The following is a 16,530-nucleotide window of genomic DNA, read 5'->3' as shown; positions in this document are numbered from 1 at the left end:
AAACCCACACACTCATTGAGGGAAGAGTTATCTTTTTGAATCACAAGTTTTAACCAACCAAAACCTGGTTAGCAACAACAATTACATTACAACTGAGCACCTGATTGAGATAAGAAGGTCTTATTATAGGGCATGGACTAGAGCCAGGGAGTAGAGATACTGGAAGAAGAGTGTAGTAATTCATTAAGAGTGTAGTAATTCATTAAGAGTGTAGTAATTCATTAAGGCTCCAAATAGGATATAGCTATCCTATATATAATTATATATCCTATATATAATTTGGGGGTAAAATCAAGGAAAAGTTAACTTGATATTAAAACTAATAAAAATTAGATGCACCTGCAGAAATAACTCCCATTAAGTGGTTTATAAACAAGCTCAAATAGAGCCACTGTCTCTTAGTCCAATTAAGGAAGTCGCTGGATTTTTCAAAAAGCTGTAGTGTACTCAGTGATGTTGTCAAATGCCTCAGATTACTGTTGTGCTGCCATACAGGAGGAGAAAAGAAATGCAAGAAAACAAATTGATATTAGTTTTATCCAGCCTTTCCAGAGGGAAGGGCACTTTCACTTTAGAAGACCAATGTCAATGTCTACGTAAGAATACACCTAAAATAGACCAGGGCAAGCTACATCTAATTTTATAAAAACAGCCAGTAATTATATCTAACGATTTTTGTTGCAATTATTTTCATCAAGTGTTGTAGTAGGCAGAAAGAACTAGGAAGAGGAGTGCCTAGGAATGTCATGGAGAGGAAAATAATGCACATTTATTTAGTTCAAGATGGAGAAATAAATTCCCAAATGGAAGTTTTCAAGAGAGATGCAGCTCAGGAGTGGGTGAACAGAAAGAAAGACTGGAGAAAGGCAAGGGTGACCTACTGATAAGAGAACGTTAGGATGAGACATAATCACAGGGAGTGCATTTGTAGATAAATACTGAATCTGAATGCTTGAGTGAAGAGGAAAATTGAGAGAAGATGTCCCATGGAGAGGTTGCCATAGTAAGCATTTTTCCAAATGAAGTTGATGCTTTGTTATGTCAAGTGATGGAGGGGTAAGCATTTATGAGTATAACCAGTCAAATAAAGTAGGAGATAGGGAATAGGATGAGATTCGTTGGATGGGTCAAATCAGCTATAAAGACACATTGTGTAAATGCTGCTAAAACTTTGTTACTAATATAAGGTGAGAAATAAATTCCCAAATTTTAGTCTTTGAGTTCTACCCTCATCATCTTTGCCATATTCTCATACCATTCTTATCTGCTTAATATAATTATTTAAAACAATTTAAAAAAATTTTACACTTTAGCTTCATTCTAAGCCACAATATCTAGGACACCAGGAGTTTGATAAGCTAGTTAGGTCTTTTGCTAACACACATTAACATAAATGTATAACTTTAAAAATAAAAGCTCTTCACCTGGGTAAAAGCTAAAATCAACCTATGTACTACTGGTGATACCAAGATCCCATTCTGAGAAACCCTGAAATATATATTGTTTGTCCACAGTAATGTTGTAGTTTGGAGTGCAGGAAGGGAAGTATTAAATGCACTTAGGACTCACTTCACTTTTGCTTCAGACTTGATCTTGCTTTTGTTTGTTTGTTTGTTTGAGATGGAGTTTCACTCGTTGCCCAGGCTGGAGTGCAATGGCACGATCTTGGCTCACTGCAAACTCCACCTACTGAGTTCAATCGATTCTCCTGCCTCAGCCTCCCAAGCAGCTGGGATTATAGGCATGCGCCAACATGACCCACTAACTTTTGTGTTTTTAGAAGAGATGGGGTTTCACTAAGTTGGCCAGACTGGTCTTAAACTCCTGACCTCAGGTGATCCGCCCCCATCAGCCTCCCAAAGTGCTGGGATTACAGGCATGAGCCAAGGTGCCCAGCCTCTCAATCTTGCTTGAGAGAAAAAAGCAGGAGAAAATAAAGTATCACTAACTTCCTCCTACGTGGATGGCTCCAGAGCTTATTTTAAGTTATTGAAACTGCTGGATTACTGGAAGTATAAGCCCTCTAGAGGAGCAGCAGTTTGGTAACTGGGCTTTAGATTAAGAGAAAAGCATTATCTTCTCTGATTTGGGTAAAACTACAGGTCTCCTGATAGATTCTCCTAGATAGATACTCTGAATATACTTCTTTCAGGGCTACAAAGGAGAAAAGCTATATGGGAATGAACAGGTACCTATTGAAAGACAGACCTCTTTGAGGAAAATCAACTAATATTTATGCAAGTACACTCATACTGTGAGTTAAGAGAGGCAGGTGAAGATCCCTCCTACCTGGACCCATCACACACCCTTCTACTGTTTTCACCATAGTGCAGCACCAACAATTTGTTCTCTCAAGTGGATTTACCACTAAGAGAAAGAAGCTGTAGCAAATAGCCAATACTGGCATCTGGGGAGATGTAAATTCTGCCTCCTATAAGTTCTGAAATTGGCCTCCTGACTTATAAAGCATCCTTTTGTGAGTTAAGTTAGAATGAAAGTGTTCCCCCTAAACTTGCACACTTTGTAGGAAGTAAAAAAAAAAAAATCTAGTTTTTAAGCCCAGAAAGCTAAAAGTCAATGATTCCTCTACCAAGAAAATTTATATCACTTGTATTTGGGGCCCAGTCTAGTCAGAGGGATGTGCTTTCTTTGAAACTTCAGTAAGTACAATAGATACTAAAAACAAACTTAATCTCTAGTCTAATTTTCCAAAGGCTGGCCTTGTCTATTGGATATCATTATGAGGGCAGTCCTACTACATTTCAAAGCTATCACTTATATCTTACTGGTGGAGGCTCTGTCATGATATTCAATGAAAGCTATTCACTAATGAAGCTGTTTAAGAAATAAAATGAGTTTATGTGGCAGGTAAAGTATTTTCAACACAGCAAAGACTGGTTTGTGCTGCAAGTCTTCATTTGGTAAGAAGCTTGGCCCCTTGTCCTTGAACCATCTGTCTATCTTCCAAGTCCAAGGGATATGCTGACCTTCTTGTTAAATTGTCTTTTGCTCACTTAGCTCATCAGTTAACATTCTCTGTTAATTAGATGCTAAGAGGACAATGTGATGTCTAGGTAGCAGAACTCAGGACCAACATCTAATTATATACTACTGAAAACAAAAAGTCTTTGGCACTAGGTAAGTGCTCTCTGGAGCAGATTAGTGCATAAACTATATTCCTTTTCAACATTTCATTTCAGTTAGTCATGCTGAAAACTTCACATAAGTATTTGATGTCATAAAACTCTTAGAAGAAAACATAATGGTAAATCTTTAGGACCTTGGATTTGGCAATGAATTCTTAGATATGACACCAAAAGCATGAACAACAAAACAAAATTGGACTTTTTCAAAATCTAAAGCTTTTGAGCATCAAGGGACATTATCAAGAAATTGAAAAGACAGCTCATGTAATAGGAGAGCATATTTGCAAACCGTATATCTGACAAAGGAATTATTTCCAGAATATATACAGAACTCAACAATAGAAAGACAAACAACCCAATTTAAAAATGGACAAAGAGGCCAGGTGCGGTGGCTCACACTTGCACTTCCAGCACTTTGGGAGGCCAAGGTGGGTGGATCACAACAAGGTCAGGAGATCGAGACCAGCCTGGCCAACACAGTGAAACCCCGTCCCTACTAAAAATACAAAAATTATCTGGGTGTGGTGGCAGGCGCCTGTAATCCCAGCTACTCGGGAGGCTGAGGCAGGAGAATCTCTGGAACCCAGGAGGCAAAGGTTGCAGTGAGCCGAGATTGCGCCACTGCACTCCAGCCTGCGCAACAGAGCTAGATTCTATCTCAAAAAAAAAAAAAAAAAAAAAAAAAAATAGGCAAAGAACTCGTATAGACATTTCCCTAAAGAAGATATGCAAATGGCCAACAAGCACATGAAAAGATGCTCAACAGTGTTACTCATTAAGGAAATGCAAGTCAAAACAACAATGAGATGCAACTTTATATTTACTTGGATGGCTATCATTTTCTTTAAAAAGCAAAATAAGCATTGGTAAGGATGTGAACAAATTGGAACACTTGTACGTTGCTAGGGGTATGTAAAATGGTGCAGCTGCTACAGCATTTACATACAACGAACAGTATGGTTGTTCCTCAAAAGGCTAAACATAAAATCGCCCTATGACCCAGCAATTCTATTCCTGGGTATATAGACAAAAAAATTTAAAATAAGTACTCAAATTCTTGTACACGAATGTCTACAGCAGCACTTAGTCACAATGGCTCAAAGGTGAAAACCACATAGATGTCCGTGAATGAAAGAATGGATAAACAAAATGTGGTATATGAACACAATGGAATATTATTCAGCCATAAAAAGAAATGAAGTACTGATATATGCTATGACATGGATGAACCTCGAAAACAGTATGCTAAGTAGAAGCCAAACACAAAAGTTCACATATATGATTCCATTTAGTTGAGATATCCAGAATATGTAAATCCACAGAGACAGAAGGCAGATTAGTGATTGCGTCAGGCTGGAAGGAGAGAATAATTTTGAGTGACTGGATTTTCTTTTTTTTTTTTTTTTTTTTTGTAGAGATGGAGTCTCACTCTGTCGCCCAGGCTGGAGTGCTGGAGTGCTGGAGTGCTGGAGTGCAGTGGTGCAATCTCGGCTCACTGCAACCTCCGCCTCCCGAGTTCAAGCAATTCTCCTACCTCAGCCACCCAAGCAGCTGGGACTACAGGCGCACGCCACTATGCCCGGCTAATTTCTTTTGTATTTTAGTAGAGACGGGGTTTCACCATGTTGCCCAGGCTGGTCTTGAACTCCCAAGCTCAGGCAATCCACACGCCTTGGCCTCCCAAAGTGCTAGGATTACAGGCGTGAGCCACCACACTTGGCCAATATGTACAGGGTTTTCTTTTTGGGTGATGAAAATGTTTTGGAACTTGATAAGTTAGTGGTTGTAGAACATTGTGAATATATAAAATGTCACTGAATTGTATACTTTAAACTGGACAATTTTATGTTACGTGAATTTAACCTCAATTTAAAACAAAAAGCAGTTGACGGTTGTTATTGAATGATCTGATGTGGAAATTTGAAGCCAGAATCAGCGAACAATTGATGGAGAATTGGTTCAGAACAGGTGGCATTAACGAACTAGACTGGCTATCTGAAGTGACTGTGAGATCATGGGGAACTTGATAGTGTCAGATGACAAAGCTGATAGATACATGGCATTGCAGCTGATAGCTTAGAAACTATAGAAGTACATCTACTATTCTGTGGAGTACTTATTAGGACCAGACAAAGTCCACAAAAAAGGTGCTTTGGAAGAGTTGTACCTCATTCTACTAAAAACAGAGGAGCCTGTCAAGAGAGCGAGTTCTATTTTGTATCTATTCAATACAAAATTGAGGTAGAAGAATTAAGAATCCTTACAGAGAGGATGTACTTTCCGCTTTATAGAAGTCAGTTTCATTACCTTCCAAAGAAAATGCCTTGATATGATAAGCCACCTGAACCCTGCCCCTTCATGGTCTGTAAACGGCCTCATTTCCAAACTGGTTAAAAGTTATTATCACCCAGAGGATGATTATTGAATTGTGTTACTTGCACATCTTGATGATGAACTACTGTTTGCATAATACCAAACTATCACTTCTTTTTCATCCTTTTGAAAGGTCCAGCTTACTTACTGAATCAAAGAAAAGTTATAATGATTATTACAGATAGAACAATCTCACCTAAAATAGATAAGAAATGAAATGGAAAGTATTCACTTACCCTTTGGAGTGGGGGGTGGCTTTTAGACTGAAACTTAAAAACAAGTCTTGTCATTAGGATGTTTTCTTGGTTGTTAAGTATTCAGAAAATCAAACTAACACTGGCTTAAGCTGAAAGTAATTTATTTGTCTCTTATAATTAGAAGACAGGAGACAGCAGGTTGGATCTCCTGGTGAATGATGTCCTAAAAGACCCTGGCCTTTTCTATTTTTTCATTCCACCATCCTTCACCTTATTCTTTTGGACTCATGGTCACAATATGGTCACCACAGTAACAGGTATCAGGTTCACATTTAAGGCATAAAGAAGTGGCGGGGGAAGAGGTAGCACCAACAACATCTGTTCCTTTATTAAGAAAGAAATGCTTTCCTAGAAAAAGAAACCTCACAGTAGACTTCTGCTTATGCCACATTGGCCAGAACAGGTTCACATGGCCACCCCTAGGTGCAAGGGAGGTAGAAAAAAAATGTTCAGCATTTTCAGCCTCTCTAGTGGAGGACTGCAGATAGAGAAGAGGGCTGGGAATGGGGTTTAGGCTAGCCAGCTTTCACTATTTCCCACACTTTTCCTTGTACAAATGTAAAAGAGATTCTTAGACGAAGAAATAAAATAACTGATTTTAGGCCTAATAAACAAGAACATGAACAATGTTGTGATTTTTATTTCAGCTGTCAACCTAGGAAGTATGTAGTGGCTTAAGTTTCACTACATCACAGGAAAAAAGAAAACTGACATTCTACCCTTAATGATTTGTGGCCTTACTTTTCAGGTCCTAAAAGATCTTGATGTATATTGATCTATATTTGGTTTTACTACATTTAAGAGAAAGACACTGCAGGTTGGGGATGGGGGAGATGAGAAACAAGCTACATGACCATTTACTCACCTAAATTTAGAACTTTAAGGGGTCATGATTTGGAATCCAGGATATTTGGTAAGACACTCTTTCTCTACTATTTTCCCTACTTTTAAATGCCCAGTTAAATACACGCACACACACACATGCAAAGTGATATAAACATAGTCACCAGCATAGGAGAAGAAAGCAATTTTCTAAACGTTGGTCTGGGCAAATTAAGGTTGTGACTGAATCCCCAATGTCAGGAAAATTATTATTTCCCTGGGGAATACAAATCTCTTTTAAGTTATCACACCTAAAAACTGGATTTATGCACCAATATTTCAGGGAACAGTGGTCAGATTTATGACATAAAATTCATTCAATTTATAAAATAATCCAGCTTCCTCTTTGTTATCCACAGAACCTATCTTACCCGACCAGACAAAATAAGCTTAACCTTGACAAATTTTCTCCCTGCAGCAAATGCTTGCATCAACTGGCAGATTTTCCCAGCTGTGTATTTGTAATTACTTTCTGAATTTTGAAGAACAGATTAAATGACTACATAAGGATCTGAATATTACCATCCACAAATCTTTGTGCTAACTGATTACTATGAGTTATTATTAAATGGGTTTTCCATGTTTCATAAGCATTTCCTGTGCTGGTGCAGCTTTTGTGATACTGCATATTGCCTCTGACAAATGATTCAAAAAATAAAATATTAGCTTTAAAGAAAATGAAACCAACTATATGGTAGAGTAGCTTTCAAGGAAGACTTTTATAGTATCCTAGGGGGAAGAACTTTAAAAACACATTTTCCAAGGCAAAAAGCACATAAATGTTAAAATAAGTTTTACCAAAGGAACAAAAGCCTTTATGGAATTCAACATTTATAGGTTTAACATTTCAGCTTTGAAAACTTGGGTTACAACTGTGATAGAAATTATCTGTAAATACCACTTACAGGCAAAATATATTCTCTTATAGTAGGTTGAAATGGTCTTCTAATCAGCTAGCCAAAGGGCACAGTTTATCTCTATGGCAACCATCTTTTTCATTTATTGGAACCTCTGAAGAAAGAACACACTGTGTACAGCTGGGTAATGCAGTTGTCCTAGACTTCAATAAATTTGCTTTTCCATGCTATTTACAGATTTCTATCATATCTACAATCTTAGTCATTAAGGTTGAGAGATACACAGGGTCTTCATAAAGTTCTTCTACAGATATGTGGTAATATTAATCCCCTTTGACAAACTCCTACAGTACAATGTTTTACGTTTGGAAAGTACATTCTAATCACTTCCATTTATCTTCTCAATATCCGTAAGATGGAATAACTTCTGGACAGGGAAAGTGCTGGTTAATACGGAAGGCAGAGGAGGCTGCTGCCTTTCATAGAGATTTTATAACAACAATAGGAGGTTGAGAAGACAGATCATCTTGTCACAAATGCCATAATAAAGGGGACAGCCAAGGACGCCAAACTGAGAACCTAATATTGGAACCCAGGGAAAGAGTTAGACCTACTAACTTTTGAGTCCAGAGAGAAAAGCCCGTGATTGTTGAGCTTAGTGTGCTGGGCACTGGTATAGTAATTTACCTACTTTATTGTCACTGAAATCTCATAACAGTCCTGTAAAGAAGCTATTATTTCCCTCATTTTTCAGATAAGGACAGGAGGTTTATGGAAATTTCTTAATAAGGGTTAGGTATCTTTTCTGCTATTATCCATTATGATGATATTTAATGAATGATGACCATTCCCTCATTCTGTATTCCTGCTACAAATATTTAATGTACAACTATTTAATGCAAGGCACTGTGCTAGTCATTGAGCAAATCAAAATAAACAAGGCCACCATAAGCCCTACCGTCATAGAATTCTTTGCTAGTCTATGTGGCACAGAGTCTGTGTTCAAAATGATAATAGCAAATACTTGCATAGCATGTATTATATACAGGTGCTGTTCTGTTTGACATATATTACTTCATTTAATTCTCCTAACAGCCCCTTAAGGTAAGTATTTCTACTGTCTTACAAATGAGGAAACTCTGTCATGACTAGAGGTTGAGCAATCTACTCAAAGTTACACTCCTTGTCATTGGCAAAGTCAGGATTTGAATTCAGTGGTAGGAATGTGGGAAGGGGCAGGAGTTGAGAAAAAAAAATGGTCTTGGGAAGAACAAGACACAGTCACCAAAAAAAAAAAGAGAGAGAGAGAGAAGGAAATGTACAGCCCCAATAGGAGGAAAAAAATCCCTATCCAAACCAGAAGCAGCAGCTCAAATGCAAAATACTCAGATCAACATAGTACAGGGCTTACCTTCTTTGCAGCATTCCCCACCAATTTTTTTTTTAAGAAAAATAATTCTTAGGAAGGCAAGATTTACTTAAGAAAAGCTAATTAGTTAGAACCCTCTCTAATGTAACTTCTAAAAGGTAGGTTTCTAGTTAATTGGCCAAGGACTATACACATCTAGGTTACAGCATCAGAAACTGACTTTTGCTAACTTCAGTAGAAAAGGAATTTGTTGCAAAGGTATAGGATGGCTCACAGATTGGACAAGAAGGCTGGATTTGAAGGCTAGAAATGTGATAGGGGCCAGGGAAGGTTAGGGAGAAGGAACCAGGCCAAGGTCCTACTGCAGGAATGGTCTGTTTGGCATGTCTCAATGAACATGACTGCCACTGCTGTAACTAGATGAACCTCCCTGTCACTTCAAAGCTGTCTCTGCACACTGGCTTCACTAACCCCAGATGCAAAGTCCTGGGCAGGAACATCCAATTGGCTTTGCCCCTAAGGGAGTGGGGAAAGGAAGTCTCTGGCTCCATCATTTCCAAGAATTACATAGTACGGATTCCATCAAAATAGATGCTGTGCAGCCAGGGAAAGGACAAATGTTCATTCACACTGCTTATGATAATTTATAAAAGTATTATGGTAATAAAGGGGTAGAATTTCAGCCAAGGATTTCAGAAATGTTTTTAAGGGCAGCAAAAGAGCTCTGCCCATGAGTTACCTCCACTGATCAACTCAAATAACAAACACCACTCAGGCCTACCCTTGACTTTCTTAGATCTTGAAGTAGATATCTTTGTCAAGATTGCTACTTGCCTAGGGCACAGCATTGTCTCATTAGAAATCCTCAGCTCTAAAGACGTGGGTGTGCCCACCTTCATACACCCATTTGACATAAGACATGACTGAATTTCAGAGGTGTTTTGCCCTACAATCACTTACTAGAGACATAACTGATTATTATAGAATACCAACAGATTTGGAGCAATTAATTTCTTCTACCTTATTTACTCTAACTTAAGCAAAACATGATTAGTAAAAGTATTTTAAGATATGTATTTCCTCTAGAAAATATTTCACATTTTTTTCTCATAAAATGAATCATAGTGATTTGAAAGTCCCAGATGGATAAATAGGAAACTTGTTACAGCTGAAATTGAATTCATTCATTATAAATCAGATTGGATAATGCTATTCAAAGCTTCATATTTCACCTGGAAAGAAATCTAATTAACAAGATTGCTTTTTACAAATTAATTTCCTGACCTATTTTCTTATAGAGTTGAAACTAAACTCAAATATATTTGTTCTAATTACTTAATACTTATATTCGAGCTTGAAACTCTTATATTTGGGATTCTATATGCCGTGATAACACACATAAATCCAAGTGAATTTTACAATTAAAATTAGAAATACTGAGAGTAGCTTTGAGGAACATGTATTATCATGCCAAACGCAATATTTGGGCTTATCTTCCTCCCAATTCTAATTGTTTAAGGGAACTTTTGTGTGATGTTTTGATTAAGAAGTCCTTGAGGGAAACAAGTATCTTCATAAGGAAGTTCAAGGTGTTAAAACCAACAAAAACCTTCATAAATGATGCAAAGCAAGGCTTCCTGAATGTGTTAGCTGGAGAGCAACACTTCTATATAAAGCTTCTATTTCATCCCTGCTAAAGTGAAGATAAAATTCCCTTTGAGATAATTATGAAGTCTGCAAAATTTGTGTTCTTCTCAGATGCAATGCATGCTAAGACCTCAGCTCTTGCTTGGCCAATTAAGGGTTGCATTTACTGGGAATGCCTGCAGTACTCTCAGCAGTGTGGTTTTGCAAGTTTGGGCAGAATTCAGGGGTTCATTGGTGGTCGGCCAGAGCACAGAGGGAGGGTTTCTGTGTGGTAGTTCAATTTAGGAACCAGGAAAGACATATACCAAAGTGTCCATTATGCTAGTAATAAGCCAGGCATGGCTGGCAGCCATGAGGAAGCAGATTTGGTAGGAGCTAGTCAGGGCTCCATGACACTACTCAACACAGGGGCTCAGGGTGGAGCCACTTGGAGAAAAGATGGCAATTGGGGTCTACACCCAGACCTGGGAGACACTGAGGGTCTAGGGAGCTTAACTGGATTCCAAGCCCTCATTATACTTCTTATTTCATTCAGTAGCACCAGAGGCAAGACTGAGCCTACGAGCTGTTTTTTGGGGTGTATGTCAGAAGGCCTAGGATTATGGATCTAGGAAAACAGGCAGTGGAAATAAAGTTAAGATTTGCCCCTCTTCCAGTGCCCTTTATTGACTCGGGGCCACCTGTGCTACTTTCTTCTTAGTTTCTTCACCTCCCTCCCCATGTGAAAATACTGATTTGGTATTGCTATTTATTTTGATGATTAACTGATATGTACTGAGCATTTTATAGGCTTGCCTACCCACAGCTCATTTTGAAGACCCCCTACTTCTAGCCCAAGCTAAGACAGCTGTCAAAGGTAGACATCTGAAAGCCACTAACCAGGACCTCTGATGGAACACTGCTACAAAAGACCCTGCCCCTAAATACACATTTCTAGCTAAGTTTTCTTCTCTTAGGAACTGAAACTGAAAGACAGACGTAAGTGGATAATTGATGGGGCACTGGAACTGCAAAGTCATGTCAAGTCAGTCTGGGGCAGCCATTTTGGGACATGAAGAGCTGAAGCTATGGAAGAGTAGAAATTGTGAGCAAGGACAAGATAATTAGTAGGAAATGTACAGAATAGAGGCACAAAAAGTCTCATTTTTGTGGCTATCTACTGTCCAGCCCCAGAGTCCTGGATGTCTGGCCCAGCTGTATTGGGGTTCCTGTACTTGGGTTTCTGTGTGAGATTCCTGCTTACAAACTGCTTGAAATGCCTTGAGGAAAATATCATTCCCTGTAACAAAATGATCCCCAGTCTACAAGAAAACTATTTACTCAACTAACCATTGTATTTTTAATCTTTGTGTTCAGTTGCAGCAAAGATGTTTTATTCACTGAAGGCAGAAGACAGAATCATAAAATCATCCAGGCCTATTTTTAAAGCTGGCCCTACAGATAAAACTGATTTTCTCCTTGGGTGGATGAATTATGGCGGGTAAAGAGCAGAAGATTGTGTCTGTGTGTGTGTGTGTGTGTGTGTGTGTGTGTGTGTGTGTGTATTACAATGTATATATTTTGCTGCTGGCTTGCCCTCTGTTCAAGTATGCACGGGCATGTGTGTGCACCTGCTGTAAGCCTACTTCTGTCGCTGCTGGCTGATCTTGCCATGGGCCCATCCATCCACAGGATTTGCAACACACTCAGCTCTGGCTCCGTGCCTCCATTTCTCACATCCACCTTCATTTTTACCTAATACTTGCCCTTTTTTTCCTCTGCCCTAAGACCCCCTAGATCTATATTTTGTGCTTTCTGATCCATTAATCTTAAGTACCCTAATGAAGCTTCTATCCCATAAGTCGCTTATCTCTCTGGAGAATATTAGCCCAAATCTTATAGTTGACCCTTAAATGACATGGATTTGAACTGCACAGCTCTACTCATGCAGAAATTTTTTTCAAACAGATAAAAAACACAGTATTCATGGGATGCGAAACATGCATATACAAAGGCCCAACTTTCTCATACCCAGGGGTTCCACAGAACTGACTTTGGGGACTTAAAAATGTATGGATTTTGGTATGTGCAGGACAGGGTTGTAGGGTCCTGGAACCCATCCCCCATGTATACAAGGGACAAATGTGTATTATTTGACCTAAGATAATGACTTTCTGATACAGATTGCTGGAATTTTCTTTCATTAACAGTGCCATATCTGAATGATGGATCACAGATTTTGAAAACAGCCCTACTGTATTTCTACTCACTCATGCAATATCCCAGAATCAAACGGTGTTTGATAAATGCCATTTACCTCTGAAGGGCTTCTTTCCCCAGCAGGAAGTCAGGCTTTCCTCTTGGGCACTACTATAGTATCCTGCTAAGACATCATAATGTGCTGCAATTACTTGTTTTCATGTTTATTTCCTTTGAGACTGAGCTCTTTTAGAATCTTTTATAGATTCAGTGCACAGTACTGCGACTAAATATGGATTATAATAGGACCTTCCTTTTGTGGTTCTTAGAATTAAATTAAGTGCATGTAAAGCATCTGCAGTGTTGTAGATGTCCAATAAACATCAGCTGCTATTGTTAATAGTATTAATTTAATAAAACTTGTGCCCTTACACCCAGGTTTCTGTCTTGGCTATCCCTGTGGATGGTATGTCATGCAGAGACAGGGAACATAGATGAAATTTAGGGGCTGGAGCAAAATAATGAGCTCATTTCTGGATACTGGCTTCAGTGCTTGTGAAGACATCTGGCCACGAAGCTGGTATTGCCTTTGACTTAAAAAAACATACACACCTAGCTGGGACTCAATACATGTTGACTAAATGAAAAAATGCTCATTCAATAAATCATTAATTCATCCAGGTTCTTGGCCCTGACTTAATCAATTTAAATAATTTTAAGGGAAGGGAATCAAAGCAAACAATGTTTACTTTAAAATGTATGCACCATTAGCACTACTAGGAGTGTCACAATACCCCAAAACTGGAAAACACTGATCCATGTTTCAAAATCCTCAAATTAAGTACTGATTTGGTATTTTCTAATATGGGACTTTAAGGCCCTGTATGAATTACCGATGTTCACTGGGTAGCAATCAATTTTGAATTTATTGCTCAAACTTTCAAGCTGACCACGAATGTTCCCTAAGAACAAGATGTCTTGATTTCCTGATTAACTCTTCTTGCCCATGATAACCCTTAAGTCTTTCCCCCTCCTTTTCTCTAAAAATATGATGATGAATGGGGAATATAAAAGAACAGATTGCATAGCAACCTGCTTTCTCTGGGTCCATCAAAGAGAAGGGTCAAAACAGTGACCAAGTGGCAAGACTTAATAACAAGGCATTTGATATAACTTTTCTTACCTGAAGGGCTACTGTAAATCCTTTGTATTTACTTATGTTTCCTTATCTCTGTAAGTAACCCTTTCCTGTTGCCACCATCCTTATTTTCTTCCTCAGGATTCTACCCTAACAACCTCAGTCCTTAAAACATACTTGTGCATTTTATTCTGTAAGATTTTTACTCATAAAGTTGCATTTCAAAATGATCAAAACCATGCTCCCATTTCTAGATGAGTAAAAGACTTGATTATAGAAAACAGCTCAGGTCTTTAACCAGTCAGGTTCTATTGTGTGAAAGTCACTGAAACATCACTATGGAAACCACAGCTTGTAGCAGGGGGTAGTGCCAGTGACTCAGCAGGTGGAACAACTTCAAGGCAGTACTACCAAATGCCCTGACAAGATGCCAGGCAAACATCTTACTACAGTCCATTCATTTTTTAGGTGGTATATAAACTGGGCTAAGGTACACTCAGATTTTAGATGAGCCAAAACATGAGCAGGAAAAGCAGAAAAAGAGAAGATCAGAGTGAAGTGGTGAAAGGGAAAGGTAAAAAAAAGGTAAACTTCTATTTTACCAACTTTGTAAATCACTTGAAAACTGGCCCAAGTAACTGGAATTGATTACTCAAGGGAAGGCTTTAAGAGAAGGATGCTCCTTTCTGTTAGGCTTCTTTTCAGTGCCTGTAAAGGTTGACATATTGCTACATGATGAAACAGCTTTCCTATCTGGAATTATTTCCCCTTAATTAATTATAAGCTGCTCAAAATTTGCAGTGGAAGACAAAGAGGATGAGTATCTGTTGTGGTCCTTCAGGGAAAAGGGCTACTGATCACATGACCAACCTCTACCTTCTAAGAGATGTACATGGAACCATGGAGGAGTTGCTCCCAAAACCTGCAAGAGACAGATCTATGTGGTGCAAAAAGGTGGACGGTGGCAGATCTAGAAATGTGCTGCTTAGAATTTCTTCAAAAGAACTCACTACAGGAAGCCCAGCTGACTGGCAGTCCTAGATGCCACCCCTCTGGATTCACCACTACATTAGCTGCAAGGCCCCAGGGCTGCTCCCCACCTTGGACAGCACAGTGATGATATGAGTGCAAGCACAACACAAACTCCTCTGGCTGGCAACTTTGGCCTAAGGACTCCCCATCAGCCTGGCCCAACCTTCTGTAGGACTGCACCAACAGTCTGAGATTTCTCCTACCCAATCCTCCTTCCTTCCATCTCTTACCACAGGTGTTAGGTTTATGGAAGTCTGAAGGCTCTTCCTGCCTACTCCTACTCCCTCCGCTTTGTCCTACACAAGTGAGTTCCTCCAATAAATCTCTTGCATGTCTAATACCATCTAGTCATCTGTTTCTTGAAGGACTCAAACTGACAGAGGAGCTCACATTTATGGATCAGTATTTGCATATTCTTTGAAACCACACCCAAACTAACAGCAATATAGGTGCACAAGTGAACTTGGTTCACCCTAAAAATCAAGTAATTTGAGTCCTACAATAGATCATCAGGCTGGGCATGGTGGCTTACACCTCTAATCTCAGCACTTTGGGAGGCCGAAGTGGGTGGATCACCTGAGGCCAGGAGTTTGAGACCAGCCTGGCCAACATGGTAAAACCCCGTCTCTACTAAAAACACAAAAATTAGCTGGGCATGGTGGCGGGTGCCTGTAATCCCAGCTACTCGGGAGGCTGAAGCAGGAGAATTGCTTGAACCTGGGAGGCAGAGGCTGTAGTGAGTCGAGATTGTGCCACTGCACTCCAGCCTGGGTGACAAGAGCAAAACTCAGTTTCAAAACAAAACAAAACAAAAAACAAATAATCAGAATTAAAAACTATGGTTAATCCCTTACCAGCCTTAAGAAAAATATATTTCCGATATCCAAGAAAGCATAAAAAAAGAAAAAAAAAAAACGCAGCTTAAGAAATAAAATGTTACCAAAAGAGTTGAAATCTCCTGTGTACTGCACCCTGACTGCATCCTCCTCCCACTCTTCAGATTTTGATCTTTATCATTCCCGTGCACACTGCACATTTTTGCTATAAATGATGTGTACAGTCGGCCCTCCATATCTGTGGGTTCCTCACCCATAGACTCAACCAACTGTGGCTCAAAAGCACTTGGAAAAAAGAAATTGCATCTGTACTGAACATGTAGAGACTCTTTTTTTCTCATCATTATTCCCTAAACAATACAGTATAACAACTATTTATTTAGCATTTACATTGTATTAGGTATTATAAGTAATCTAGAGATGATTTTAAGTATTTGGGAGGATATGCAGAGGTTATATCCATATACTATGCCATTTAATATCAAGGACTTGGGCATCCTTGGATTTTGGCATCAATGGTACATCTTGAAATCAATCTCCCACAGATACAGAGTGATGACTGTATTCTTAACACATTCTTTTCTTTGGATTTTAAAATCTCTTCTTTACTTAACATCTCCTAAAATTTGGATTTATACATATTTATAATAAAGTTTATTAAGTTGATGATTAAAAAAAGAAAAACCTATGTTACACAGAGCTATTTAGGATTTAGTGAGATTGAAAATTATTTACCAAAAATAGGCCAAAGTTTCAATGCTGAAAGGAACTTTTAATATCTTAACTTGACCCAAATTATATTATTATTTATAAAA

At 38.7% G+C, this 16,530-nt stretch overlaps 1 long non-coding RNA gene across 1 annotated transcript in view; it reads left to right on the top strand.

Moving 5' to 3' along the window:
* Positions 1-16,523, top strand: part of LOC129398639 (uncharacterized) — a 51,008-nt gene extending 34,485 nt beyond the window's left edge. The window contains exon 2 of the long non-coding RNA XR_010112830.1: positions 11,888-16,523. This is a non-coding gene — a long non-coding RNA (uncharacterized LOC129398639). The remainder of the gene's footprint in view (positions 1-11,887) is intronic.
* The last annotated feature ends 7 nt before the right edge of the window (positions 16,524-16,530 follow it).

Source organism: Pan paniscus, chromosome 7 (genome assembly GCF_029289425.2).
Source record: "Pan paniscus chromosome 7, NHGRI_mPanPan1-v2.0_pri, whole genome shotgun sequence".
NCBI lineage: Eukaryota > Metazoa > Chordata > Mammalia > Primates > Hominidae > Pan > Pan paniscus.
This window is presented reverse-complemented; position numbering and strand designations above follow the sequence as displayed.